Genomic DNA, 25,640 nt, shown 5'->3' on the forward strand with positions numbered 1-25,640 from the left:
TCCTGCTTCCCTTCCTGCTTTTCATGCGTTTTCTTCATAATTTTGTCTTGCATTTCTCTTGTCTGTATAATTTTTGCTCTTATTCTCTCATTTCTTCATTATTCATTTTTCGTCTCGTTTTTATTTTACTCTTTTTACTTTTACTTACGGGTAACTTTTATATTTCTTGGACTTCTTCCCATTTTCTCTTATATATTTTCTTGCTGTATATCTTTATTATTTTTTTTATTTCTTTTTTGTAACAATTTTCCATCAGTAATTAGTATATTCTCTTTTTTCCTTTCTCATTTTTTTTTATTTATTATTTCGTCTCATCGTATGTGAGTAATATTTTTCTCTCTCTCTCTCTCTCTCTCTCTCTCTCTCTCTCTCTCTCTCTCTCTCTCTCTCTCTCTCTCTCTCTCTCTCTCTCTCTCTCTCTCTCTCTCTCTCTCTCTCTCTCTCTCTCTGCTTTATATTTCTGCATTTTTTACTTTATATGTTTTATTATGTGCCTCTTTTTTCACAAACTTCATATTCCTTAAAAAAAAAAAAAAAACGATTTCCATCCTATCAAACCCTATTTTTATTCTTTTATTCTTTTTCTTCACCCATCTCGCACGACGTACCTTTTTATCAATCACCAGTCACTTATCTTCCTCATCATACATTCCCTGACACATTCTTTTCTTCACTCCTGTCTATTTTTCCCTCTTACATTTCATAACAATATTCTTAAAATCTTCTCAAACTTTTTTTTTTTTCTCCGTCGCACCATCCGCCATTCATCCATCCTCTTTTATCATCTCTCTCCACTTCTGTTTCTCTCTTTCATCTTACGATTATCTCTCTCCAAATCTTACTTTCCATCTTCCCTTCCTTCCTCCATAACTAGTTCTCTTTTTCATCACTTTCCTTGCTTTCTTTTCACGTTTATCTTCACGCAAACCTTACTTTTCTCCTTATTTTTCCATCCACTCTGACTCCTTTACATCATCCACTTTCATCTCCCACCCATCTACTCTCCTTCCTCCTTTTGCTCCCTATATCTTATTTTTTTTTCCACACATTTTATCACTTTTCTCATACCTTCTCTTTTTCTCCCTAGCTCTTTTTTTTTTTTTTTTGTCCTCTTTCTCCTTTCTCCATTTTTTCTATTTTTTTTTTTAACCAAGCCTCATTCCAGTCCATCTACTCTTCCCTTTATCATTCCTCTCATCCCTTTGTCGTTCCCTCCACAGCATCATCTGGCCCCTCACCTCCACGTCCTCTGCCTCTTGTTCTACTCCACTTGTGCCTGCCCACCGGGAGTCATTACCACCTTCGTAACTCAGGGCTGGAGTTATATACCAGATAATCGGACACGACCAGGTATCCACGTGTGTATCGCTAATTACCGTGATAATTACCCCGCTGGCACGCTTCATTTGGCATTATTTGCAGGGCCACTGTTCGAGAGATAATTGCTTGCTTTTTTTTTTTTTTTTTACGTGTGTGAGCAGGGGGAGAGGGAAGGGGGAGTGCGGAGGATGGTACGTGTGTCTGGTAATTACACCATGAATTATCTAACGAGGGATAAATGTGACCTCTTGTTGATTCAGGAGTAGTGGGCATCCAGGTGTCTCGATTCAATTACCAGAAAGCCAAACACGTGTGAAATTGACGCGAGGTGATTGTGTGTGTGTGTGTGTGTGTGTGTGTGTGTGTGTGTGTGTGTGTGTGTGTGTGTGTGTTAAGAGGATTTCGCTCATGATTTATATAACATTTTGGCAAATTTCATCGCATTTCTCGGAATATTCTGCTCGCTTGGTGTGGTCTAAGCCGATGACTAATCTCCGTGACTGTGCACACCTTTACCTCAGAGATTACTGTACCTAGAAACATCGACAGCCAAATCACTGAATGACAACCTAAAAAAAAAAAAAAAACTAAGCTTGACTCGAATCCATAAATTTAACGATGCAGAACAATTAGATAAGTAAAAATAACTAAAAAAATTAAAAACTGCAATCGTAGTCAACAGGGCATTGCTATTAAGTGAGAAATTAGTGAAAAGATTAAATCAATGTAACCTGAAGATAATGTAATTTATACTACGCACCATTTATGCCTCGCATCAGGAACCTAATGATAACTATCTAAAAGTCGCACTGCAACCTTGGTAAGGAGAGAGATAGCGATAAAGATGACTGAAGAACATGGCCCGATGATAACACTGATAATGAACAACTTGCTTTTTGGATTAACTGATAAGGTTTTCATGTTACTTTTTCCCTCTTCAGTGTGTGTGTGTGTGTGTGTGTGTGTGTGTGTGTGTGTGTGTGTGTGTAGTGGGGTGCAGCACTCGCTCACTCGGGTCCGTTTTCCCTTGACCCACGTGATCTCACCTTTTATTTTGTCCTGGCAATACATCTAACAAGTGGACATTGAAATTTCTTTTACTCCACCATCCCAGGGTGCACACTGCACCACACTACATGTGTGTGTGTGTGTGTGTGTGTGTGTGTGTGTGTGTGTGTGTGTGTGTGTGTGTGTGTGTGTGTGTGTGTGTGTGTGTGTGTGTGTGTAATAATATTAATAATAATAATGATGATAATAATAATAATGATAATATTAATAACGATAATAATGATGGTGATGATGATAATCATTGCTATTATTGTTATTATTATTATTATTATTATTATTATTATTATTATTATTATTATTATTATTATTATTATTGTTATTATAGTATTTCTTGCAGCCTAACAGCTGAAATTTAACACGTTACACATACTTATACACTAATAAACACATTACATCTTAACATATTACATCTCAAGTATACACCCAACCCAAGGAGTTATCTTACGATTTGATACTATGGCTGCCAGATGGCGCCAGAGCATCATAATTGACTAAGTTCTGGATGATCAGGCCACCGATTGTGTATCTTTCTGTTCAGAGTGTGTTTCTCCTATATGGCTGGTGGTCAAACTTCCGACTTACACCAGGTACCTAGTCACGTTAGATGAGCACGGGCTACATTGGAAGAAGTCTGCCCAAGACTTCCCAGTTCCCATTTGACCACATCTGAGCCGTCTTGATTGTGACTTAGGCACGCCAACTACTGCGATACCAGGCTGTGTGTGTGTGTGTGTGTGTGTGTGTGTGTGTGTGTGTGTGTGTGTGTGTGTGTGTGTGTGTGTGTGTGTGTGTGTGTGTGTGTGTGTGTGTGTGTGTGTGTGGCAGTTCATTCTCTCTCTCTCTCTCTCTCTCTCTCTCTCTCTCTCTCTCTCTCTCTCTCTCTCTCTCTCTCTCTCTCTCTTTTTGCTAAAAAGGACAGGCAAGTCAGGATTCGAATGTCGAGGGAAATACTGCAATGAGATTAATGTCAGGACGCACACGCGCGCACGCACAGATGGGAGTGTCAGCTCAGTCAGGTGTGGAGGATGTGGCGAGTAATGTGAGGAAATGTGTAGATGTGGAAATGTGTTGACTCATCTGCAAAATCGTCCTTATAATATGCACTTGCACGCTTTTACACACACACACACACACACACACACACACACACACACACACACACACACACACACACACACACACACACACACACACACACACACACACACACACACACACACACACACACACACACACACACACACACACACACACATACAGGTAATCGGATTATCCTCGTGACTCGAAAGGTAAATATTTAAGTCACCATAGAAACTGTTCTACATGAAGAGAGAGAGAGAGAGAGAGAGAGAGAGAGAGAGAGAGAGAGAGAGAGAGAGTATAACAAGGGCTCTTCATTTGATTTTAGCGAGTGAGATACATAAACGACTTTCGACTGACAGATTAATTAAAAGCATTATCAAACTGCTTTCCTGGTGGCTGGCCTTGTTGATTTGCTTTCAATCGATTATAGAATTGCATGCCACTGTCGCGCCATCGCCCAATGCCCGCGACACTTGTGAGTAAGAGTTTGGCTTCCCCTTAATTAACGCTTCCCGAACAGATGGCGTCGCTGTCGGTCTCCACTACTTTTTGTCAGTAAACGTTACATCGAGTTTTCCTTCCTGTAGAGATAATGGGTTGTATTCTGAAACATTTCTCTCCACAATCCTCTACTTTCCAAAGGCTTTGATTCAAATGATTCAAGTGGTTCTTAATCCCTTCATTACTGGAACGCATTTTTATCATGAGTTTTGGGTGTGATTAGACGATTTTACGTACACTAGCAAGATTCTATGAAAGTCACAAGTTTAACAAGTCCAGATTCTTCACTATTATAATCACCACACGAGTTTCTGAGGCTGTATAAAATTCCCTAATAGTAACCAGAATAAATATGAAGACGTGTCATTCATGGTACTGAAGGGGTTAAGGATGGTTTCGTGTTTGTAGTGGTATATTAACAAGATTTCTAACTATGAATAAGAAAAGCACTTGAAAATCCGGCCAATCACCTCTGTGGCCTTGGAAAATAGTCGAGGTGGACGAGTAGAGCGTTCTTGATTACTGCCTAATGTTTCGTCACTTCGTCACATGAACTGTCACGTGACGTCATTTTCCTGCAGTATTGGGTTTATATATGGCTTTTTTTTATTATTCAATGAAAATATCCAACCGCTCTATTAGGTTTTTATTATCTTCTTTTGATATCTCTATTAATCTCGTTTTTCTACTTATTTTCTATTTTGTGTGAGATTTAAGAGTGTAAAAAGTAAATCCGCTTATATCGAAATTTTATGATCTCTTGGATTGATGTTATTATATTTTTACTTCTACTCCCAATATTCCTTGTTTTCTCGATTTATCTATACTTATACTTTATTATATTTCAACTCTTCTCTCAGTGTTCCTTGTTTTCTACATGTATTTATACTTGTAATTTTCCTCTCAATTTATTCTTAGTTTTCTCGATGTGTTTTTATTAATAACATAAAGAAAATCAGCATTGTTTTCATCACCGCGTATAAATATTCCTTATGTTCCTGCTAGACTTCACGTACGAGGCGCCTCACATATCCCCTGAAAAAAGTGTAACCGAAATAAAAACGCCGCGCTTTTGCTCTGCTAAAAAAAAAAAAAAAAAAAATCCGGTCTACAGTCTCCGAGTCCCTTCACTCCATCCCTTTCACTTGCCTTTTGTATGAGTCGTCTTTTTTTACGTCTAGTGTTTAAGAAATTCAGGATGAAGGCAGGAAACGAAGTAGCGGCGTTGTTTTCTCTGAGGTAGCTCCGTCGAGGGTTTGTAAGTTTCCTTATTGAATATTTCAACAGTAATCTCCTCTTCCTTCTCCTCCTCATTATAATCTTCATCCTCTTAATTTGTCATTGCTTTCGTTCGCTCTTCAAATAAGAAAAAATACGGATACGAGAGAGAGAGAGAGAGAGAGAATGTGGGAGGGAGACCAACCTACATCTTCCTCGTTTTAATTACCAAAACGTAGACAGGTGGTGTTCTCTCTCTCTCTCTCTCTCTCTCTCTCTCTCTCTCTCTCTCTCTCTCTCTCTGTATCTGTCACTACGTTCGTCTGCCTTTCATATTTCCTGCTGTAATATTTCTCACTTTTTTCCGACCTCCCCAATATATGTTCTTGTTGGATTTGTGTGTGTGTGTGTGTGTGTGTGTGTGTGTGTGTGTGTGTGTGTGTGTGTGTGTGTGTGTGATGTAGACGCACATAATATTTAGGTCATGAACGTGTACAAGGTGTAACACGAATTTGTGCAAATACTGCTAGGGGCGAAAGTACAAGTTATTCTAAGTACAAAATCTTCTATACACCTCTGTATTTCGAGGGCTTTTTTAGCCATGTAGTGTAAATTGTAATTTAAGTGCGGCGAGGTGACAGATGCAAGGGCTGAGTCAGGTGGCTGTACTACTATGTCGTGAAAACAGCATGTCAGCTTCCTACGCCTTACCGTAAGTGTGTGGCATTTTCATTTTTTTTCCTGTCAAAAACATACAATACAATCTAATTGTATTCATAGTCACAGTCTCTGTATGAAATTTACAAACAGCTGGTTTGCTGCTAGTCTCACACCTCCCCATTCCCTCCCAGGGCAGAGAAGACGTCACGTAGCCTATTATTTTTATTTGTCGTTCATGACAGCTATGCTAACATTGTGTAATGTTTATCGATATATCATATATTGATAATGCAGTAACCCAAAACTTGTAGAAATGCTAACCTGTTGATGCAGATTGGTTGATGCTGAAATTGTGAGTTATTAAGTCATCATTTGTATATTTTTTCAGGTATCACAGTATCCTGTAATGAGTCAAGTAGTATTGACGGCCTGGTGATTTGCAGATAAACATTACACAATGTTAGCATGGCTGTCATGAATGACAAATAAAATAATAGGCTACATGATACCCAGTCTGCCTGGGCGGAGAGAAGGAAAGGAGTGAGACTTTTAGCCTGTTTGTATCACGCCAAGGCTGTGACCGTCAATACATTTACACTGTACTTCATGCTTTAGACAACTTGAAAATGCTACATACAGTAAGGTGGATCATGTTGACATGGTGTTCCTACGAAATGATACAGCCACCAGGGACGGTCACTATGTCAACCCTTCCTACTTGTATTCCACCCAACGGCTAAACAAAGCCTCAAAATGCACAAGAGTTTTTTGCAACATTTTTTACTTAGAATAATTTGTACTTTCGCCTCCAGCAGTATTTGCAGAATCTCGTGTTGCACCCAGTATACTATACCCTCCCACATTTTTCTGCGCGCGCGCACACACACACACACACACACACACACACACACACACACACACACACTCTCTCTCTCTCTCTCTCTCTCTCTCTCTCTCTCTCTCTCTCTCTCTCTCTCTCTCTCTCTCTCTCTCTCTCTCTCTCTCTCTCCACACCTTAGCCACACCCTGTCCCTCTCTCCCTCTCACTGCCCTCCACCTGCCCTCACTCGTGCCTCCTCTCTACACAATCCACCCTTCGTTTCTGCTTCTCCTCTTCACAGTTCCATCAGCCTCGCCTCTTCTCCACCGTCCTTCTCTCCCTCTCCACCGACACTCACGCTCTCACTCACCATTCTGCCAACCTCCTCTCACCACCTTTCCTTCTTCCATTTCTCATATCTTTTCCTTCATCCACGCGCCCGCCACGCTGACTCTCTCTCTCTCTCTCTCTCTCTCTCTCTCTCTCTCTCTCTCTCTCTCTCTCTCTCTCTCTCTCTCTCTCTCTCTCTCTCTCTTTGTCTTCCATTCAGTCTTCACTCATACTTCCATTCTCCATTCCTTTTCCCTCCTCCCTTCCACCGCATTTTCTTTCTTCTTTTCTATTCTTCTTGTCTTATTGGCCCCTTTCCTTTTCACTTTCATTCATTCTTCTCTCTTGTTTTTCTTCCCTACCTCCCCTCCCTTCCTCCCTTCCATTATTTATCAAACAGCTATCTTGATCATATTGTCTTATCATCAACACGAAAGGCCACGTACCTTAAGTACTTGGTAACTGAAGACACTCATGAGGGCGTGTTTATCGAGAAAGAGAGAGAGAGAGAGAGAGAGAGAGAGAGAGAGAGAGAGAAGTACATTTCTGTTCTGTAAAGGTTAAAAATAAATTAATTAATAAATAACCTATTTCTTAGCTATCTATTCTAGTATGATATTTTCTAATCTTATAATGGCGTTCTCTTGCGCTTTCCTTCCCCTCCCCTCCTTATCCATCTCCTCCTCCTACTCCCCGATTCAAATGACTCGACTGCGTTCGATTCCAGGTTCGAGTGAGATCGGGGCTCCACTTGACCTCTATCCCCGCCGCGTGTGTCAGTATCACTTCTTAAGCTCCAGTGATAAGAGTGAAGGTATCTTGAGAAGGGCGAGTGTACCGAGATCCTGCTGCTGCCTCTTGACCTGTCTACTCCTGTCTTGGTTATCACGCCACAACACCACCGCTCAAGGTATTGTGTGTGTGTGTGTGTGGGAGAGAGAGAGAGAGAGAGAGAGAGAGAGAGAGAGAGAATTCATGAGCGTGTTTTTTTATCAAGGTTGTCCCAAATGTCATCTAGCTTTTTTTTTTTTATTCTCGTAACAAGATGAGCGTTGTATCGTGAATGCCTGCCTTCTTGCTTCCCTGCACACCTCACAGTCAGGCGGCCTTGCTCGTTTTATTAATAAGCATCCCGCTTTCGTTTTACTCAGGTTTTCTTAGAGATTTTTTTTATTTTTACTTTTACAGCTAATTTACTTATTTTGTTCTTAGCATTGATATTGTGTAAATACGTCACTTTTTTTTTTTTTTTAAGTTACCCGGATATTTGACATTTTCTTCGTGTATCGAATTAAGAATATTTTTCCCTCTATTCACATTAGAATCACTGCGAGAAATGTAAAATATATCATAGATTTAGGTATGTATCCCCTTGAACCATCTTTTATGACCGTGTAGACTACAGCAGTAGCGCTTGAGGAAGGTCAGCTACGATCCCACCTGCTGCCTGTATACGTATGGACAGTCGTTGTCATTCTTTGTACGTGGCAGGAAGCGGGAGGATGCCACGGGACGGGAGTCATGTGTTGCCCCGACCTCCTATATCAAGTGCTTGAGTGTTGCTTCATCTGTCTGTGTGTTTGTCGAGCTGAGCATGTGTGTAAAGCTTCTCCCTCGTCACTCAGCAAGATAAGGAAAGAGTGCACACACACACACACACACACACACACACACACACACACACACACACACACACACACACACACACACACACACACACACACACACACAGCTTACATAAGCAAAATGTTTAGGGTTCCGACTGGCCACCGTAACCTCGTTAAGCGGACCCTCTCCCCGCCAGCTGCTCCCACGCCTGCACGTCATACTCACATCCTTCCTCCCGTTGGCCAGAAACAAGCCCCGGCGCCACTAAGCAAAACTTAACTCAGGCCTCGACGGATCCAAGTCGCGGAGAGGCATTACTGTATTGGTTTATCGGGTGCATCGATCACTCGCCGGCGCCCCGATATAGTGACGCGGCAGGCCAGGCAGCAGAACAGACCTGCGCAGGTGGAAAAAAAAAAGTAATCTCTACGAAATTTGTTTTTCCTGGACATTTCCACGGGTCATGCAGCGCCTCCATCGGTTTATGCGGGCGAAATAATGTACATCTTTATCCCTATCATCCCTCGGTGGTGCACGGGACGGTGTTTCCTGCCCGAGTTGATAAAACATTTCCCGTCAGAATTATGTGCATCTGACGCAGGCGCACCGAAGCTTGTACTGGCGCCTTGAACACTACTATTTACACACACCTGCGGCACCAATAAGCCTGCCAAGGTCCTCCTCAGCTCATACACGTCACACAAACCCCTGAGGCGACGATGCCGGCCACGTGTCACCCCATAAATGAGGTTGGATGTGGAGCAGGCTGGCGGAGCAGACCTCACCATCCTCCCAACGGTGCCATGTAATGGGGTGTCTGTTTACATGCACGCCCACCGCCCGTACGATTCCCCAGCATGATCCTGACCCACCGCTACAGCCTAGAAAACGTACCGAAAGCGAGGAGAGCGAGTACATATGACTTACCTGGAGTTGGGAAGCAATGGGAACCCAAATGTCGTCGACCGGCAAGCTCCTGATCGCGCCACACACACTCACTACACTTCGCTGTCTCCTCACCACCACACAACACTACACTGTCTGGCGGCGCGTTTCCCGAGCCCACGAGGTGCTGAGGAAAGCGGGCATGGGACGATGGGTGCCAAGGGTTCCTAGGCGATGAAATAATAGCAAGAAAACTATCAGCAGAGCACGCTGTGAGGCCGCCTTCGTGTTCCCTTCACTGCAGTAACCTCTCGCGATATTGATCGGTCCGTGGAGGTGGCCTGATGCGCTGGGGAGGGAGGACCGGAGCGCGGGAGAGACAGAGGAGGGAGCAAGGGGAGGAGCTAACGGGAGACGGCACGAGGGACTGTGAGAGTGGGGGAGGGTTGGAGAGTGGTGCCGGGTAATACGTATGGGTGAGTGGTGGGGTTAGTGTGGGAGGGAGGATACTCGAATCAGCTGACTGGCTCCACCCAACCCTTTATAGTTTACCCATGTGCTTTTCCGTCTGCCTCCCTCTCACCCTTCCTACTCCTTCCTTGTCTGCCTTTGCCTCGCGTCCTCCCATGCCGGCCCCTCGCACGTCCGACCTTGCGTGAGTCAGGGAAATAGAAGGCAGTGAGCGAACGTTAGTAGTGTTTGACTCACCTCTCTCTCTCTCTCTCTCTCTCTCTCTCTCTCTCTCTCTCTCTCTCTCTCTCTCTCTCTCTCTCGTACTTTTGTTGTATGGCCTCTTCAGTTGTTCCTTCCCCCACTCTCTCTCTCTCTCTCTCTCTCTCTCTCTCTCTCTCTCTCTCTCTCTCTCTCTCTCTCTCTCTCTCTCTCTCTCTCTCTCTCTCTCTCTCTCTCATGTATTTGTAGACTTGGTAGGTATTCAATTTTCTTCTTATTCTGACTCTCCTCCTCCTCCTCCTCCTCTTCCTCCTCTTCCTCCTCTTCCTCCTCCTCTTCCTCCTCTCCTCCTCCTCCTCCTCTTCCTCCTCCTCCTCTTCCTCCTCCTCCTCTTCCTCTTCCTCCTCTTCCTCCTCCTCTTCCTCTTCCTCTTCCTCCTCCTCCTCCTCCTCCTCCTCCTCCTCCTCCTCCTCCTCCTCCTCCTCCTCCTCCTCCTCCTCCTCCTCCTCTTCCTCCTCTTCCATTCACCCATTGCTTCCTCTTCCGCACCTTATTTCTTTACCATTCACAAGTATTTTCCTATAACACAGAAGTTGACTTAGAGGTGTTAAATTTTTGCAATGCGTGATGCAGAGGAAAGACAAAACAACAACAGACGTTTTGGTCCTTTCAGAGCTGTTTGATAACTACTTCAACTACCTACAGGGAAGAGACAAGTCAACATAGAAAGGTGAGAGACGAGATGATGAGAGCAGGTGAAGGAGGAGTTAAGAAGAGGCATAACACGATTAAAAGACGGTAAATAATCCCTGGGGAGATGGAAATGAAAGCACATCATTGAAATCGTCTTGGATGGGGAGGAAAATTAGGGAGAGAATAAATGTCAATGCTGAAAGTGATACAAGAATGGACGTGTATGATAGAGAATTGTATCCTGCTCTGATGTAAATGACAGGCTAGGAAAGGGAAAACTGTAGTGAAGTAGTGACAAAAAACGGTAACAAAAAGGGGAATTGAAAGTTGAAGAGGTTGCAAGGTTTCTGGAACAAGTAAATGACTATCAAGGAAAAATGGAGTAATAGAGCGTTGTAGGAAAATATACACTCTACGTCATGAAGATTTCTTATACGAAGAATATATTACGAATAGCTGCGTAAAAAGAAATGAAAGAAGAAAAGCATTATGTGAACTTAAGAAAAAAAGAAACTAAATACTTTAGATAAATAAAAGATACAAACTTCAGAAATAAAATAAATACATTGCGACGCATCTCATGTTCCCATAACATCCAGCGAGAGGAACGACGACAAAATAGTTAATAATTAGAGCCACAGATAGCCCTCCTTACGTGCCTTATCATTAATTAACACCTCGCTCACCTCTGCCCATCTACCTATGACAGCGCTCACCTTAATTAGTACCTTGATATTAATATCATCGTCACCAGAGCGAATGTAATTGCTCCCAGAGTAATTAGATAAGGTGAAGTCGACGAATGGAATACACACGGCCGCCCTCACACACACACACACACACACACACACACACACACACACACACACACACACACCGCGTAGTGTAGTGGTTAGCACGCTCGACTCACAATCGAGAGGGCCGGGTTCGAATCCCGGTAAGCGGCGAGGCAGATGGGAAGTCTCTTAATGTGTAGCCCCTGTTCACCTAGCAGTAAATAGGTACGGGATGTAACTCGAGGGGTTGTGGCCTCGCTTTTCCGGTGTGTGAAGTATGTTGTGGTCTCAGTCCTACCCGAAGATCGGTCTATGAGCTCTGTGCTCGCTCTGTAATGGGGAAGACTGGCTCGGTGACCAGCAGGAAACCGAGGTGAATCACACACACACACACACACACACACACACACACACACACACACACACACACACACACACACACACACACACACACTCACTCACTCACTCACTCTCTCTCTCTCTCTCTCTCTCTCTCTCTCTCTCTCTCTCTCTCTCTCTCTCTCTCTCTCTCTCTCTCTCTCTCTCTCTCTCTCTCTCTCTCTCACTCACTCACTCACTCTCTCTCACTCACTCACTCACTCACTCACTCACTCACTCACTCACTCACTCACTCACTCACTCACTCACTCACTCACTCACTCACTCACTCACTCACTCACTCACTCACTCACTCACTCACTCACTCACTCACTCACTCACTCACTCACTCACTCACTCACTCACTCACTCACTCACTCACTCACTCACTCACTCACTCTCTCTGTCAGTCACACACACACACAAAAATTGATTAGTAAATACAAAATGGAAGATGTGTGTGTGTGTAATTCACCTCGGTCGTCTGCTGGTCACTCAGCCAGTCTTTCCCATTACGGAGCGAGCTCAAAGCTCATAGACCGATCTTCGTGTAAGACTGAGACCACAACACACTCCGTACCTATTTACTGCTAGGTGAACAGAAGCTACACATTAAGAGGCGTGCCCATTTGCCTCGCCGCTTCCCAGGACTCGAACCCGGACCCTCTCGGTTGAGCCGAGCCTGCTAACCATTACACTACGCGGTGTGTGTGTGTGTGTGTGTGTGTGTGTAATTCACTGTTTGATCTGCTGCTGTCTCTGACGAGACAGCCAGACGTTACCCTACGGAACGAGCTCAGAGCTCATTGTTTCCGATCTTCGGATAGGCCTGAGACCAGGCACACACCACACATCGGGACAACAAGGTCACAACTCCTCGATTTACATCCCGTACCTACTCACTGCTAGGTGAACAGGGGCTACACGTGAAAGGAAACACACCCAAATATCTCCACCCGGCCGGGGAATTGAACCCCGGTCGTCTGGCATGTGAAGCCAGCGCTCTAACCAGCTCTAACCACTGAGCTACCGGGCCGTGTGTGTGTGTGTGTGTGTGTGTGTGTGTGTGTATATATGTATATATATATATATATATATATATATATATATATATATTGTATATATATATATATATATATATATATATATATATATATATATATATATATATATATATATATATATATATATATATATATATATATATATATATATATATATATTTATATTATATATATATATATATATATATATATATATATATATATATATAATTTTTTTTTATTAAGAAGGAAAGACTGACTAAAGGTAAAAAAAAAAAAAAAAAGGCCCATTCAGTCGCCAGTCCCCTTACAGTGTCGAAAGAGTTAGCCAAAAAACAGGGATAAATATCTTGAAACGTCCCTCTTAAATTAAGTCAAGTATACAAAGTTGTAAATACAAACACAGGCAGGGAGTTCCAGAGTTTACCAGAGAAAAATATGAATGGTCATCTCTTGCATTAGAGAATTGGACAGAATAGGGGTGAGAGAAAGAAGAAAGCCTTGTGCAGCGAGGCTGCAGGAGGAGGAGAGGCATGCAGTTAGCAAGATCATAAGAGCAGTTAGCATGAAAATAACATTAGAAGATAGCAAGAGATGCAACATTCTGGCGGTGATAAAGAGACTGAAGACAGTCAGTCAGAGGAGGGGGAGTTCATGAGACGAAAAGCTTTTGATTCCACCATGTCTAATAGAACTGTGTGAGTGGAAGCCCCATACAAGCGAAGAGAATTGTACAGAGTTAACAATTGGGAATGTGAGAAAAACTGGCGGAGACGCCTCAGGACGCCTAAATTCTTAGAAGCTGCGTGTTTTAGCAAGAAATGAGATGTGAAGATTCCACCTTAGATTATGAATAAAGGACAGACCGAGGATATTCAGTGTAGAAGAGAGGGACAGTTGAATGTCCTTGAAGAAGAGTGATAGTTGTCTGGAACGTCGTGTCGAGTTGATAGATGGAGGAATTCAGATCTTGAGGCATTGATCAATATTAAGTTTTCTTTGACCCAATCAGAAGTCTAAGAAAATTCAGAAGTCAGACATTCTGTTGCATCCCTGCGTGGTCTGCTGACTTCCTTAATGGTTGGTCGTGGAAAGACGTGGGAAGGTGTAGGGTGTTATCACCAGCGTATCAGTGGATAGGGCAAGAAGGTTTTTCAAGAGTATTAATGAATAAGAGAAAGGACAGAACCCTGAGGAACACCACTGTTAATAGATAGGAAAAGAATAGTGGCTGTCTACCACAGCAGCAATAGAACGCTCTAAAGGGAAACTTGAGATAAAGTTGCAGAGAGAAGGATAGAAGCCGTAGGAGGGTAGTTTTGAGATCAAAGCTTTGTGCCAGATCAAAAGCTTTTGATAACGCAACAGCAAAAATATTACCGAAATCTCTAAAAAAGAATGACCAAGACTCAGTAAGGAAAGCCAAAAGATCATCAGCAGAACGACCCTGACGAAAACCATACTGGCGATCAGATAGAAAATTGTGAAGTGACATGTTTAAGAATCTTCCTATTGTGGGTAGATTCAAAAACTTGACAAGCAAGAAATTAAACTACTTAGGCGGTAGATTGAGTGATTATTAGGAACAGGCTAAATGTAGGTAAGCTTCCAACAAGAAGTAAAATTAAAAGTCGATAGACAGAGTTGGAAAAGTTTGGCCAGGGAAGGTGCAAGCACAGAGGCACAGTTTTTGAGAACAAGACACCATCAGGTCCCGCGAGGTTAGGCCAGCGAGGGCTTGGAAAAATTCATTATGAAAAATTTTAATTGATGGTGTGAGAAATTCGGAGGAAGGTGGAGAGGGAGGGAAAAGCCCAGAATTACCCAAGGTAGAGTTATTAGCAAAGGTTTGAGAGAAGAGTTCAGCTTTAGAGACCAATGAGATGGCAGTGGTGCCATCAGCATTAATTAAAAGAGGGAAAGATTAAGAAGTGAAGTTATTGGAGATATTTTTTTGGCTAGATGCCTGTAGTCTCGAGAGGGAGTTGGATTTTTTAAGATTTTGACAATTTTGTATTTATAAAAGAGTGTCTAGCAAGTTGAAGAACAAACTTAGCATGATTCTGGTCAGAAATATAAAGTGCATGAGATTCAGGTGATGGAAGGCTCAAGTACCTTATGCTTTTGTGGCCAACCTCTGTATCAGTTATAGCACGAGAACATGCTGTGTTTAGACTTTAAAGGGTTTAGGTTGAGAAAAAGAATGAGCAATATACGCCTCCATACCAAACACTATCGCTTCTGTTATGCGTTAGCACACAGAGATGGGTCGCTGACACGGAAACAGTAATCATTCTAGGAAAAATCAACATTATGCCTCCTCACGTCTTCCTAACTGTTAGAGGCAAAAGGAAAGAGGCACCTTCGCCGTGGTGGATCCTGAAGAGAGATTGGAGAAATAGGAAAAGATATAGATATGAGATTGTGATCGGAAGTACCCAACGGAGAAGCTAGGGTAACAACATAAGCAGGAGGATTGTAGGTAAGGAAAAGATCAAAAATGTTTTTGACTATCTCCAAGAGTGTCAGGAATGCGAGTAGGGTGTTGCACCAGTTGCTCTTGGTCATGGAGGATAGCAAAGTTGAAGGCTATTTCACTAGGATGATCAGTAAAGGGAGAGGAAAGCCAAAGTTTATGGTGTACATTGAAATCTCCAAAGATGGAGATCTCCTCGAAAAGATAGAGACAATATGCTTCACTTTAGAAATTAAATGGTCAAGGAATTTCTTATAGTCAGAGGAGTTATGAAAGAGGTAGACATCACAGATAGATTTAGTTAAAAAATTACTTTTGAGTCGAAAACAGATGGTGGAAAACTCGAAAGATTCAAGAGCGTGGGCAGGAGAATTTGTCAAGTCTTTGCGCTTTCTTTCTAGAACGAAAATGAGGGTAGAGAATGTAGGAGGGAATAGAAAAGGAGCTACTGTCAGTTGCCTCAGCTGTGATTTGGTGAGGAAAAGAATATGAGGTTTAGTAGAGATGTGGTTTTCTACAGATTGAAAATTATATTAAGAATACGAATGTTGCAGAAATTAATGAAGAAAAAGTTGAGGTGGGGTGTCAAGACATTTAAGGTCGATACCAACAGAGCAGCCCGACCTGGGGACGTTTATGGTCCCCTCCCCAGAGCGGGACTCCGAGACTGGATTTGGAGTTGCCATTTTTAAATTTTAAGTCAAGGTTGTGTGTGTAGTAACAACGTGTAGTTTTGCGTCAAGGGGAGAGTTGTATTTAGAGGGCAGAGTGTGACTGCCCCATTGAATTGTGAGACACAGGGAAACGTTCAGCAAGTTCACAACTTGCTTTGGTGGTAAGTTCACAGCATCCCGTGAATTGATCCAGACCAAAACTGGGCAGGCCAGAACTGGTTCAGGTCAGAATTAGCGTTATTCGACATTGCTGCGAGTAAATTATCGTTTCGGTATGTGTTTACTATCTCCTTATATATATATATATATATATATATATATATATATATATATATATATATATATATATATATATATATATATATATATATATATATATATATATATATATATATATATATATATATATATATATATATATATATTAAAAAAACACTAAATAGTAAACTAAATTTAAAATGGCAAACGAAACTGGGGAAAAAGAGAGAAAAACAAGAAACAATTAAAAGCAGACAGAGAAGTTCAATAAAATAAAGATCAATTAAACAAAAAAAAAATGGTATAAAATGAGAGAGAGAGAGAGAGAGAGAGAGAGAGAGAGAGAGAGAGAGAGAGAGAGAGAGATCAGAAACAGAAATATAACAGGGGAAGAAAAAGAGAGGTATGAAAACAAAGCAAAATCATGTAAAAGGAAAAAAAGCGAAACTGAAGATTAGTCTGTATGTATTTATCTTCTAAACCGAGAAACATGTAATCTAGAAATAATTAAACCTTGAGTTCCCCTTCATGGATCCCCAGAGAGAGAGAGAGAGAGAGAGAGAGAGAGAGAGAGAGAGGGTGGGGGGGTCGGCAGAGTTAGAAGACAATCGCCTCAAGATCTCCCTCGCTTGCCCAGAAAATTATAAAGAAAAGTAATTACTGCAAATATGAAAGTTGAAATATTAGTGCGTTTTCTATTTTTCTTCATTTTTTTGACTTTATTTGTTAGATAATGCGCAAAATAACGGTGTGTTGCTACATATTGGTTGTTTTCATTGTTTTTCTTTTCTTCATGGCTAGATTTGTGTCTTCTCAGATGAAGGTAAAGTAGGTTCAGTTGTATTTTATAAGTTTCATTAGCAGGTCTGGTCTCTCTCTCTCTCTCTCTCTCTCTCTCTCTCTCTCTCTCTCTCTCTCTCTCTCTCTCTCTCTCTCTCTCTCTCTCTCTCTCTCTCTCTCTCTCTCTCTCTCTCTCTCTCTCTCTCTCTCTCTCTCTCTCTCTCTCTCTCTCTCTCTCTCTCTCTCTCTCTCTCTCTCTCTCTCTCTCTCTCTCTCTCTCTCTCTCTCTCTCTCTCTCTCTCTCTCTCTCTCTCTCTCTCTCTCTCTCTCTCTCTCTCTCTCTCTCTCTCTCTCTCTCTCTCTCTCTCTCTCTCTCTCTCTCTCTCTCTCTCTCTCTCTCTCTCTCTCTCTCTCTCTCTCTCTCTCTCTCTCTCTCTCTCTCTCTCTCTCTCTCTCTCTCTCTCTCTCTCTCTCTCTCTCTCTCTCTCTCTCTCTCTCTCTCTCTCTCTCTCTCTCTCTCTCTCTCTCTCTCTCTCTCTCTCTCTCTCTCAAGTTGGCTATTTTCTAAGGTCTCGCTGTAAAACAAATGAAATTATAGGGAAGTGACAGTAAATAAGGTTGAGAGTTGGAGAAAGTGAGCCAGGAACTCTAGGGGAAGGGGGAGAGAAGAGAGAGAATAGGATAAACGTATGGAGGTGGGTAGGGTGGGTTAAGTAGTCTAGAGAAGAAAGGGAAAGGACAAGGAAGAGGAGGAAAGTGAAGGTGGCTTGGTAACATGAGGGAGCAATGTAGTTAAAGGAGGTGCGTACTACATATGGTTTCAGAGGAGTAAGCGTATATTCAGGTGAAGGAGACTAAAGAGAGAGATTAAGTATAGGAAGGAAATGTGTGTGTGTGTGTGTGTGTGTGTGTGTGTGTGTGTGTGTGTGTGTGTGCGCGCGCTTGCGTTTGCATGTGTGTGGGCCCCCAGATTACTCATGCTCCTCGTTCTCTCTCAAGGCCGAACTCATGTGAAGTTGAAATCAGCTGTGAATGAAGATAATTAAACACCTGCCTTTAATTTTTCCACTGCCTATATATTTACTCTTGTGATCATATCCTTCCAGAATTACTTGTAATTACATTAGCTCAAATGCTCCGTATTTTATATAATTGCTTGCGGAATGGGACGGAGGATGTTTAGACTGTGTGTGTGTGTGTGTGTGTGTGTGTGTGTGTGTGTGTGTGTGTGTGTCAGGTGATAGGTGTTGCAACACTAGAGAGAAAATAGACAAGCGAGTCAGCCCAGCCCAGTGCCAAAGTGCCTATCAGAATTCACCTGTGCCAAGTCTCTGCCGCTGGAAGTATGCCAGGTAGTGTTTCTTTAAATAGTACGAGTAACCTTCACTTTTAGCCAACACAAGTAAAAACGGCGAGGATTTGTGAGATAAGTGAGGTGGATTATTAAAGATAGATGATGCAAAACAATGATAAAAAGACCGGCAACAGTCGCAGGTGAAATTATAAAAATTTGTTATAAAAAAGAGGGAATTATGATGAATATGTAAGTGGGTTGGAATAAGTGAGTAAATATGTTAATAAGATAAAGAGGGGACGAGGAACAAAGGAGTGAAGCGAGTTCATTTTGCTCTCTCTCTCTCTCTCTCTCTCTCTCTCTCTCTCTCTCTCTCTCTCTCACCTGTGTCGCCGGAAAGGTAATTTGGGTTTGTCCCGTTATTGCATTTTGTCTCATTACGAAAGAGTTTTCAGAGAGTATAATTTTTTTTTTGGCTATGACTGCGAAAAGAAGTCTTGGTATTATGTAATTAGCGAGAATATTTCTCTCTCTCTCTCTCTCTCTCTCTCTCTCTCTCTCTCTCTCTCTCTCTCTCTCTCTCTCTCTCTCTCTCTCTCTCTCTCTCTCTCTCTCTCTCTCCATAACAGAATCAACAGTACGCTGCAATAACAAGTTCATTCAAATCACCCTGGCTAATCAGGTCAAATTTGCTCAACCTTTACATTAGTCATTTAATTAAACAAAACAGTAGCGGATTCTCGCGTCACTGAATCGCCGTGTTTGACCGAACGAGCGTGATCGACACACACACACACACACACACACACACACACACACACTGTAGCCAGGCACATAGATAGCTCTCGCTCGTGTATACACACACACACACACACACACACTGTAGCCAGGCAAATAGATAGCTCGCGCTCGTGGATACACACACACACACACACACACACACACACACACACACACACACACACACACACACACACACACACACACACACACACACACACACACACACACACACACACACACACACACACGATGGAATAGACAAACAAGAGAGACACAGACGGACAGTATCACAAACGTGATTCTGAGATTGACAGACAGATACATATGAAATACAAATAAAAATAAAGTGGTTGTCAGTATGAAAGAAAATGACGGATAGAATGTTCAGAAACAAACAGACGGAAAGACACAGTAAAACAAGGCTAAAAATTAAAGAAAGAAGCAGAGAGAGAGAGAGAGAGAGAGATCGACAACGAACTGTGCACCTAAAACGTAATAATAAAACTGTACTCACAGGAAGCGATCAAGCGCAGAAATATAATGGCATAGAAACGATAAAACAGAAAACTAAGGAGAAAAAAATCTAAAGATGAAAGAAACATGACATTGAGTAGGTGAAGATGAGAAATTAACTTCCTATTTACAAATTAAACTGGATCGGTTTTGCTAAACGGCACATAGAAGAAAGAGGAAGAGGAAGAAGGTAATGGGAGCAGTCGTTGTAGTGAAGAAGAAAGAGATGGAAGTCGGAAAAGGACTTGAAATCACTTTAATGGCATCGCTTATTAACTAATCATTACCAATTATTGCCCCTACGACCGACAACCTCGCTCTGGATGCTCCTCTACGACCAAGGATTAGGGAGTGTCTCTAGGTCGTCCCGGAGGTCGTTATCTCGCTCCCTCGTGGCTCCTTATCTATGAAGATCCGTGTAATCTGCGAATTGGGTTACTAGGGGAATTTGAATGTGTGTCTGAGTGGCCAAGGACAAGACAAGGAGACTGAGTGTGTGTGTAATTCACCTCGGTCGCCAGTCTTCCCCGTTACGGAGCGAGCTCATAGCCCATAGACCGATCTTCGGGTAGGACTGAGACCACAACACACACCACTCACCGCGAAACCGAGGCCACAACCCCTCGAGTTACATCCCGTACCTATTTACTGCTACGCGAACACATTAATAGGCTTGCCCATTTGCCTCGCCGCACCCGGACTCGGGCCTCTCGATTGTGAGTCGAGCGTGCTAACCACTACACTACGCGGTGGTGGTGGTAGCAGTATTTGTAGTGGTGGTGGTGGTGGTGGTAGTTGTAATGGTGGTGGTGGTGGTAGTAGTTGTAGTGGTGGTGGTGGTGGTGGTGGTGGTAGTAGTAGTAATGGTGGTGAGGATGGTAGTAGTAGTAGTAATAGCAGTGGTGGTACTACATTAGTTGTGGTGATGGTGTTAGTACTACAGTACTACTGGCGGTGGTAGTAGTAGTAGTAGTGATGGTGGTGGTGGTGGTAGTGATAGTGATAGTCATATAGTCGATGTAGTAGTAGTTGTGGTTGTGGTGGTAGAAATACTTGTAGTCAAAGTAGTGGCAATAGTGGTAGTAGTAGTAGTAGTAGTAGTAGTAGTAGTAGTAGTAGTAGTAGTATTAAGTAGTGGTAGTGGTGGTAGTTGGATTTAGATGGTAGTAAAGTGGTGTGGCAGTGGTAGTGGTAGTAGTGGTGGTGGTGGTGGTGGTGGTGGTGGTGGTAGTAGTAGTAGTGGTAATGGTGAGTAAAGTAAAGTGGTGGCAGTGAGCAGTGGTGGTGGTAGTAGTAGTGGTGGTGGATGGGGTGAGATGGTAAAAGTGGTGCAGTAGTAGTAGTAGTAGTAGTAGTGATAGGGGTAGTAAAAGTGGTAGTAGTAGTAGTAGTAGTAGTAGTAGTAGTAGTAGTAGTAGTGGTATTGATTAGTAGTAAAGTAGTAGTAGTAGTAGTAGTAGTAGTAATAATTGTCGTTTTTTGTTGTTTTTGGTAGTTGTTGTTGTTATAGTAGTTGTTGTTGTTATAGTAGTAATGGTGGTAGTAGTTGTTATAGTAGTACTTATGGTGGTAGTAGTAGTAATAATAATAGTAGTAGTTGTTGTTGTAGTAGTACTGATGGTAATAGTAATTGTTGTTGTAGTAGTACTGATGGTAGTAGTAGTTGTTGTAGTAGTACTGGTGGTAATAGTAGTTGTCGTTGTTGTAATATTAGTGGTAGTAGTAGTAGTAGTTGTAGTAGTAGTGGTGGTAGTAGTAGTATTGGTGGTGGTTTTGGTAATAGTTGTAGTAGTAGTTGTAGTAGTAGTGGTGGTAGTAGTAGTAGTAGTAGTAGTAGTAATAGTAGGAGTAGTTACAGTAGTCATGGTGGTAGTGGTAAGTAGTAGTAGTAGTAGTAGTAGTAGGAGTAGTTACAGTAGTCATGGTGGTAGTGGTAAGTAGTAGTAGTAGTAGTAGTAGTAGTAGTAGTAGTAGTGGTGGTGGTGGTGGTGTTGGTAGTAGTAGTAGTAGTAGTGGTGGTGGTGTTGGTAGTAGTAGTGGTGGTGGTGTTGGTAGTAGTAGTAGTAGTAGTAGTAGTGGTGGTGGTGGTGTTGGTAGTAGTAGTAGTAGTAGTAGTCGTAGTAGTAGTGGTGGTGGTGGTAGTAGTAGTAGTAGTAGTAGTAGTAGTAGTAGTAGTAGTCGTAGTAGTGGTAGTAGTACTATTTGTAGTAGTAGTAGTGGTGGTAGTAGTAGTAGTAGTCATAGTAGTAGTAGTGGTAGTAGTACTATTTGTAGTAGTAGTAGTAGTAGTAATAGTAGTAGTAGTGGTGGTGTTAGCTGTGGTAGAGGCGGTAGTAGTGGTAGTAGTAGTAGTAGTAGTAGCAATAGTGGTTGTGGTTATGGTGGTGGTAGTAGTGGTAGTAATACCAATAGTGGTGGTGGTGGTGGTAGTAATAGCAGTAGTTGTAGTAGTAGTAGTAGTAGTAATAGTAGTAGTAGGTTTATTTTACTGTCACTTGACCTGCTCGGTGGTAGTAGTTGTAGTAGTAGTAGTAGTAGTCGTAGTAGTAATAGTAGTAGGTTCATTATATTGTCACTTGACCTGGTCGGTGGTAGTAGTAGTAGTAATAGTAATAGTAGTAGGTTTATTATATTGTCATTTGACCTGTACAGAACCCAAAAGCCGTATGAGAGAGAGAGAGAGAGAGAGAGAGAGAGAGAGAGAGAGAGAGAGAGAGAGAAAACAAGATAGAATAATGTCTTCTGTAGTTACACACACACACACACACACACACACACACACACACACACACACACACACACACACACACACACACACAGCCCGGTAGCTCAGTGGTTAGAGCGCTGGCTTCACAAGCCAGAGGACCGGGATTCGATTCCCCGGCCGGGTGGAGATATTTGGGTGTGTTTCCTTTCACGTGTAGCCCCTGTTCACCTAGCAGTGAGTAGGTACGGGATGTAATTCGAGGAGTTGTGACCTTGTTGTCCCGGTGTGTGGTGTGTGCCTGGTCTCAGGCCTATCCGAAGATCGGAAACAATGAGTTCTGAGCTCGTTCCGTAGGGTAACGTCTGGCTGTCTCGTCAGACTGCAGCAGATCAAACCGTGAATCACACACACACACACACACACACACACACACACACACACACACACACACACACACACACACACACACTCACAGCTGCATCCGACTCTAATTCACCCCATTTAAATTTTCATGAATTAGAATTATTAATAGCTATGTAATTTCCGCTCCCCTGAAAAGAAAAATTGTAAAGAAATTTTCCTCCGTTTATCGTAATTAAAGTCTTTGATGAGCCTTTTTTCCCCTCCCCTGTCTTTTCTTTATGTATAAATAACACTATTGTTCATCCCTCTGCCCGTTCCTCCCTCAGAAGAAAAATAATTATTGCATCTCTCCAGAAAGAGGGGGAAAGTAATGGTCTTAGGAAAAAAACTATTGAGGGCGAAAGAAATTTCCATTTTTACCCAAACGTGGAAAGCAATATATCTTTGTACCGATGGATGAGACGTGGTGGTGGTACTGATGGATGAGGCGTGGTGATGGTGGCAGTGGCAGTGGTAGTGGCGGTAGTGGTGATTCTGAAGTGGACATACCACCACTACCACCACCAAAGGAAAAAAAAGTTGTGGAAAGTTTTCGTATACTGGTTTATTTTTCCACTCGATTTTTCACCGTTTTCTTTTGCTTTTCATTTTTTGTATTTTTTTCGAGTCTATTCAAACTTTTCTTTTGGTGCGCTTATGATTGCGGACGTATTCAAGTGATTTAAACAGAAGTGCGTGAATTATGCTCTCTCTCTCTCTCTCTCTCTCTCTCTCTCTCTCTCTCTCTCTCTCTCTCTCTCTCTCTCTCTCTCTCTCTCTCTCTCTCTCTCTCTCTCTCTCTCTCTCTCTCTCTCTCTCTCTCTCACGAAAATAGGTCACTTAGCTGCACTTAAATTGCACATTGAAGGATAAGTAGACAGACAAAGAGATATACACAATTTAAACAAATATGCAAATTGAACTTAAGAGTAACTTTATTTGGCGTACCTAAATTGTGCGTGATCCTAAAACCCCCACTTGCTGCACAGGTGACAAACTTCCCTGCCCTGCTACCTCGGGGATCCTCACTAACTGAGAGAGCATCACGTGACACACAATCTCTATTATCAGTGTCCCCACAAGTCCCCTAGTGATGTAATGTAATAGACTGCGAGAACCTACACCTTGAGAGTCCCCTTTAACACACCTGACTCCCACACCTGTGATGGATTAACCGATTTCCGGAATTCCAAAGTCCCTTGAACTATCAACGAGATAATCACTGTCGTATTCTGACGGACCTGCCATCTATCGGGGAGCCGTGACGTCACTGATGATGCTATAAATTCAGTGCAGCAGCAGCGCGTGGAGTCATTACCTGGAGGGGAGGGGCGGCGCAAGGTAATGATGGGGCGATAGAAAAGAAGTGCAGGTGATTTTCCGTGAGTTTGTAAAAGCTGTTTTTCCCGGTACCCAATTTCTGTTTGATACAAGGTGTAGTAATGGTGGTGGATTTGAATGATGATGTAGCAGCTGATGTTTTTGTTTGTTGTATTGCTGCTGTAGTGTGAGTGGTAGTAGTAGCAGTTGTTATGGTAATAGTAATTGTAGTAGTAGTGGTGGTAGTAATTTAAGATAGTGATAGTGATGGTGGGGGCGAAACGTACAGCACTGTTCTTTGTTTGGAAGTAAAAAATTGTAGCTAAAGTTTGGAAATAAAACTCGCACCCTCCCGTGGCTGCTAAGGATGGTTTCCCCCCTCAGGGTCACCATGTTAATAGTTAGCCAGGTTGTAGCTGAGTTGGCAATAGAAATCTAGTAACTTTAACCTGCTGTGATAAAAATAATAATGAAAAATTATACGGTATGGTTATAATGAAGGAAGTGAATTTTAACGAGACTTTCTTTAACTGAAAAGCATTAACGTGAATGTCTTGGCTTTTAAGGATGTTTTAACAGCTTATATGCAAATCCCAACCAATTAAATTCCATTTTCAAAGATTTTCATTGAAATTTAACCCAAAATAATTTTACCATTATTAATATCTAACCTGACGTGATGTAACCTAACCTAAATAAAATTAACATTATCTAATAAACGTAACATATGGCCTGGTCTAACCTAACTTATCTTATCCAGCCCAGCTTCATATTGTAATTGGTCATAGAGTAAGTTTTTTTGTAAATGTGGAAGTAATATTTAGAGAAGTTTGCATGAGCAACTTAATAGAAAAAACTTGTATCCCTACCATTATGTTAACGTAGTTTGCTGATCATGTTGAAGACGGTGAAGATACAAAATGATAGTAATTTATTTGGTATGTACATCACGGGTATGCCAAGAATTAGATTAATTAAAGCAATAATGATTAAATGAAATAAGCTAGAAAAAAGTGCAGTGCAGAAGAGGTGGAGGATCCCGAAATTACATAAACTTATTAAACAAATATAATAGATTAATGACACTAATATGAAAAAAAATAATAAAGAATAAACGCCCTTTAGTGATATTACATTGAAGAGTAAAAGTGGAAGAAATATGATATAACATGAAACTAACAGACTAATCACTTGGAAGTGAAATTTTTTTTTTTCTGATTTTCCAGATTATATACTTTAGCCATTTCACTGCAATACAAAACAATTAGCCTCACCAGAAGTAATGTATGAAATCGTTTTAAGCTTCTACAAAAATGAAGAACAGGATTTGCTGTTTCTACGCAGTTTAAAGTTTTGAAGGGTCTATAGAACACGTAAA

The 25,640-nt window shown here is 41.9% G+C and overlaps 1 protein-coding gene across 2 annotated transcripts in view; it reads right to left on the reverse strand.

Annotated features, from left to right (window-relative positions):
- Positions 1–25,640, reverse strand: part of LOC123508139 (long-chain-fatty-acid--CoA ligase 4-like) — a 65,038-nt gene that overhangs the window by 9,647 nt on the left and 29,751 nt on the right. Inside the window, exon 1 of one of the 2 annotated variants that reach the window (XM_045261655.1) lies at positions 9,536–10,058. The exons of the other annotated variant lie outside the window; for it this stretch is intronic. The gene's annotated coding sequence lies outside the window, so the exon portion shown is untranslated. Of the gene's footprint in view, positions 1–9,535; positions 10,059–25,640 lie in introns of those variants that run through there. 2 annotated transcript variants of the gene reach the window in all.

The sequence above is a fragment of the Portunus trituberculatus genome, chromosome 24, assembly GCF_017591435.1.
Source record: "Portunus trituberculatus isolate SZX2019 chromosome 24, ASM1759143v1, whole genome shotgun sequence".
Taxonomy (NCBI): Eukaryota; Metazoa; Arthropoda; class Malacostraca; order Decapoda; family Portunidae; genus Portunus; species Portunus trituberculatus.